The 4,912-nt window shown below is 57.0% G+C and overlaps 1 pseudogene across 1 annotated transcript; it reads right to left on the bottom strand.

Moving 5' to 3' along the window:
• Nucleotides 1–1,192: 1,192 nt before the first annotated feature.
• LOC311512785 (small ribosomal subunit protein eS28 pseudogene) lies at nt 1,193–1,423 on the bottom strand (annotated as a pseudogene). Its single transcript has one exon. The product of its transcript is annotated as a small ribosomal subunit protein eS28 pseudogene (transcript).
• Between the last annotated feature and the right edge of the window lie 3,489 nt (nt 1,424–4,912).

Below are 4,912 nucleotides of genomic sequence, written 5' to 3' on the forward strand. Positions count from 1 at the left end.
GAGGCCTCTGGCGATTACAGCAATATAAAGTAAGTCCCCCTTCTGAGCCAGCTGGGTCACACACATGTCAAAAGCCCCTCCCCTGCCAATTTGGACGGTTATTGGTATATTCTGAAGGCACATGGGGGAGTGCAGAAGCACTTTGATTTCACCAGGTACCCCCTTCCCAGGACCAGCTCTCTAATGCATTGTAGAAGGAGATGTTAATGACAAGGAGGTCATGCCAAAAAGGTGTGTACGGACAGTGACACGGAGAAGGCAAAATCCCTTTGAAAAACAGGGTTTTCCACCACAAGAGACGCCATGATTCAAACAGACCCCAGTTCTCGCCACTCGTCAGTAGGACATAGGCGGGGCTGCCCGCAACCCGGAAAGCAAGAGAGCTGGTCCAGTCAGGACCCCGCCCGGTTCTCTTTAGCTAATAAGCTAGCCAGGGCTTCCCCTAACAGAGTTATGTGTACCACTGGGGGTACACGAGCTTGATACTCCAGTCACATCACAGAATATTTTTAAGGGGCCGGTATGTGAACCAAGGAAGGCTGGGAGCCGCTGTGCCAATCCCATAAAAAATAATAGCTCGAGGGGAAACGTGAGCCAAAGGGCCTGCATTCTGCTACCCTCAGCAGACAGCATAGCAAAGCAAGCACACAGCATATGAAAACATACCATGTTCTACCTAGGCCAATTTGTTGTTCAGCAGAGTTCAGCTGACGTTTGACCTCTCTTTTTCTCCTTCCTTACAACTAACTTTGGGCCTTGTCTCTTTCATCGAAGGGTTGCAATATGCCCTTTACTGCAGAGTGGGGTGATTTTCCGAGGAAGGCACCGCTGTCTGTCTAGTTCTTAGCACAGAGCCCTGGGATTGCATTCTGTCACCAGTCTGGCCACAGATTTTTGCACTGTGACCAAGAGCAGGTAACTTCAGCTCCCTGGGCGTCCATTACTCCATCTGTAAAATAGGCTTATGCTCAAGAACCAGCGCTAGGCACTGTACAAACACCGAACAAAGTGTGACAGGGTGAGGCTAGATGGCTATAGGAGAGTAATTTTTTTTTTTTAAACTGGAAAAAAATCCTTTATTGTAGTCTTTGAAACACAACATTCCTCTTCACTAAATCAAGCGGAGTAGGTATGAACTGTCGCTTCTTCATTACAGGAAGTTGGAAATGGTAGTCACATCAGGCTTGCCAACCAGCTGCAGCATAGATCAGCGTAATTGCCTTGCTTCACGCTCAGACTCCAGCAGCATCAAAACATCCCCCTCACGGACAGGCCCCTTTACGTTTCGGATGATGGATCTACTGGTGTCGTCCATGAATTCAACATGAACCTGGGTGCACTGGCCCTGCGAGCCCGTCCGGCCCAGCACCTTGGTGACCTGGGCCAGTTTGATGGGCTGCACGCGGCTTGTATCCATGGTGGCTGCTGTGGGTACGATAATTTTTTTTTTTGAAGCAAAAAAGGTATTTTTTTATTTGCATAACACACTTACAAACAAAACAACAGCATATGCAATGTGTAACACAGCAACCAATCGCAATTGTTTTCTCATTAGCTTCAGGGGAGGGAAGTGTTCAAGCTTGCCTGGGCCCAGAACAGGGGGCTCTCTCGACTCTTGTGGTCTTCCACCCTTCCGAATTACCTGGTGGTCCAGAGCGAGGGGGCCTCATCGACTCTCAAGGTCTGCCACCCCCTTGAGTTACCTGGCGCCACGCCCGAGTGTCACCAACAATTCCCTCCTCTGAAAGCACCCAACAAAAGGGGCAGGCTGTGGGGTGACAACCCCGGGGGAGACCCATGCACCCACGTGTGAAAGGACCCCTCTAAGGTGATGGTGTCCACAGCAGCAATGGCTGGGGCTGGGGTCCCTTACTCTCTTCCCCAATCAAAGGGTCAAAACAAAGGGAGCCGGACGGGGACACCGAGCAGAGTGCCTCGGACAGCGCCCACTGCTCCTCAAAAGCATCAAGGGAGTCAGTGGACGCCGCCCAGAAGAACTCCGCCCAGATACACGAACGGACCGAGGACTGGAAAACGGCCCCACAGTCACAGGAAACTCCATCGGCCAACCTCCTCTCTGGTTTTATAGATGGCCGTTTTAGCCAGGGCCAGGAGGAGGTTAACTAGGAGATCCCGCGACTTTGTGAGGCCACGGATGGGGAGTGCATAAATAAAAAGGTGAGGGGAAAAATGCAAACAAAAACGTAATAGAAGAATTGTGAGGAGCCGGAACAGGGGCTGCAGCCTGGTGCACTCCAAATATACGTGCGCCAGGGTTTCCCTCACACTGCAAAAGGGACAAGTATCTGGGATGGGGTTGAAGTGCGCCAAGTATGTGCCCGTGCTCACAGCTCCGTGAAGGAGCCGCCAACTGATGTCCCCGACGGGCCTCGGAACCAAGGTGGAAGACAGGCTGACCCACGGGGGCTGCTCACCCTCCAAAGGTGGCAGAAGGTCTCACCACTTTATGTCAGGGTGGGACACTACGGTGAGAGCGTGAAGGGTGTGGAGCACGAGCGTGTATAGATGTTTCCTTGGCGCGGTTTGGAAGCGTACCGGCTGCAGTTCATGCAGCTGGCTTGCCATAAAGGGATGAGGGGGTTGATTGGGTCTACAGGGCAGGGGTCCAATTAAAAGGTCCAGCGGACCTGGGGTAGAGGATGGGTGGGGCAGGGCGTGCCCTTGAGCAGGACCCGACTGAGGTAAGCTCTAGCAGCGGGCAGCAAAGCGGCCCTCACCTCCTGAAGTACGCGCGGGGGGGGGGGGGTTACAAGGTCTGGAGAGCCCCATGCGCCGAGCGAGCGTCAGGGGATCCAGCCAGTCTCCCCGGTCGTAGTCCAGGAGGTTTCCGACTCTCGTGACTTTTGCCAGGAAGTCCGTGACCCATCCTGTAGGTGAGTAATTGTTCATGGAAGATGCAGACCCGCCAGTAGGCCGTGGTATCCTACTTCCCCGTCCCTTTACCTTCCCCCATGAGGGCCCTTCTGGCCCAGAGGATTTGAGAAAAGTCCCTGGAGAGCAAGTTGTACCTTGTTGCGGGAGCCACGGACATCCTCTAAAAACTTCTGCAGCTCTCCTCGCAGCTCATGGGGGGGGTGGGGTTATGGTTTCCCGGTTGTTCCCCAGCGGGGCCCTTCGTGCAGCCCCGTGGTCCACTAAAACGGACAAGCAGGGTGCGGACCCCCAACGGGGTGCCTGATGGGCTGGAGCTTCTAGGCCTGCCTCAAGCTCTGGGGCAATAGGGGGCGGTGGAAGGAAAATAGCAGCTCCTAATGGGTCAGGGCAGGAGAACACAAAGGCCGCTCCCTGGGGGTCATCAGTTGGGAAAGAAAAGGAGACAGCCCTGGGGGCGGCGATAACATTACAGGAGGTAAATTGGATAGGGGTAGGAGCACGGGCGAGGTTCTGGGTTTCGGGAGGCAAGCAGCTGGATGGTGGCGCCTCCCGATCAGGCTCAAGGGTTAAGGGGGTGGGGAGGGAGCTCTCAGTGACACTGGGCATGCGCTCTGTGGTGGATTTAGCAGCCAAAGCATCAGGAGGTGGATTATCTTCTGTAGAGCCCCCGCCCGGGAAAGAAGTCGATTGCTCTGCACCAACGGGGGGTGTCCCTGGCGACTCGTGTCCCGGCCGCGTGGCGCCGGCTGTCACCTGAGCAGGCTCAGTGGTCGTCAGCGGGGTGCCATCAGTGGCCAGGTCGATGGAGGAGTCCAAGGGCTCCTCGGAGGTGGGAGCGGAAGCAGCAGTTAAGGGGAGGGAGTATGGGGAAAAGGGGGTGGAGTGAGGTTGCCCAGATCGAGATTTGCTGGCAAAAGGTCGTCCTCCCCCGGGCGACCGGGGTCAGATCTAGGGCATCAATCTCCTTGAACATGGAGGAGAGGACACTTTCCGCCGCCCCAGGATTCTCCCCGCCGGCACCTGCCACGACGGTTGTCTCGGGGTTCCCGGGGGCTTCGGGTAGCGTCAGGACAGAAGGGGCTTCCTCGAGGGTCCGTGGAGGGTAGACACTACCCTCTGGTGCTGCCACGTCTTTCCCGGCTGACACCGGTGGATGGGACGCACTCGTGGGCAAAGCGGAAGGTTTGGCATCGGTGCCCCCCTTCCTGGTCTTCCGGGGGGCCTCCGCCTCGGGTAGATGAGGCAGAGCTCGAACCTTCCGCTTGCCTCGCTTCCTCTGGACTAGGGCCCAGCCCTCCATAGCATCATCTGGGGGCTGGTTAGGAGGGGTCGTGTCAGGGGGTAAAGGCGATGGCTCAGGGACTTGGGGGGGAGTGGTGGGGCAGCATAAGGGAGGGAGGATTCCCCTTGGGGTAGACTCTCTCCCATGCTTGGTGGTATCTCTGCCACACCCTCCTCCATAGGCCCCGCCAGATTGTCAGCAGCGAGGGCGGGGCTCTCCCGCTCGTCTGGGCATTGTAGGGGAGGTGCTCCTTGGGCCTGAGCAGGAGAAGTGATGGTCCGAAGAGGAGGGGGGTGGGTTCAGGTACCGGGTGGCCAGGGGCGTCGGCAATGACAGGGCCGATGTCCTGCCGGGTCTCGGGGATCCCAGGTGCCCCTCCTTGCCTGGCTAAGGGGCAGTCCGTCCGGACATGCCCCGACGCCCGGCAGAGGTAGCACCGGGCCTCCCCCGTGGAAAAGTACACCCGGTAACGGGTCCCCTGGTGGGGGACTAGGAAGGACCCCTCGAGCGCCTCTCCATCACGTGCCGCTGACGGCAGTAAAAGTTGCACATGCCGGCGGAAGGAAAAAATGTGACGGAGGGTGGGGTCCTTGCAGCCCAACTGGAGAAGACTGATGACAGAAACAGGTTTCCCCAGGGTGGAAAGGGCTGGTAGCAAGGCAGCATTGGGGAGAAAAGGAGGGACAGAGGTCAGGACCCCGGTAACCTCCATTGCCGATGCCCCAGCGGGGGCGG

The sequence above is a fragment of the Lepidochelys olivacea genome, assembly GCF_965140295.1.
Source record: "Lepidochelys olivacea isolate rLepOli2 genome assembly, chromosome: 24".
Classification (NCBI taxonomy): Eukaryota; Metazoa; Chordata; order Testudines; family Cheloniidae; genus Lepidochelys; species Lepidochelys olivacea.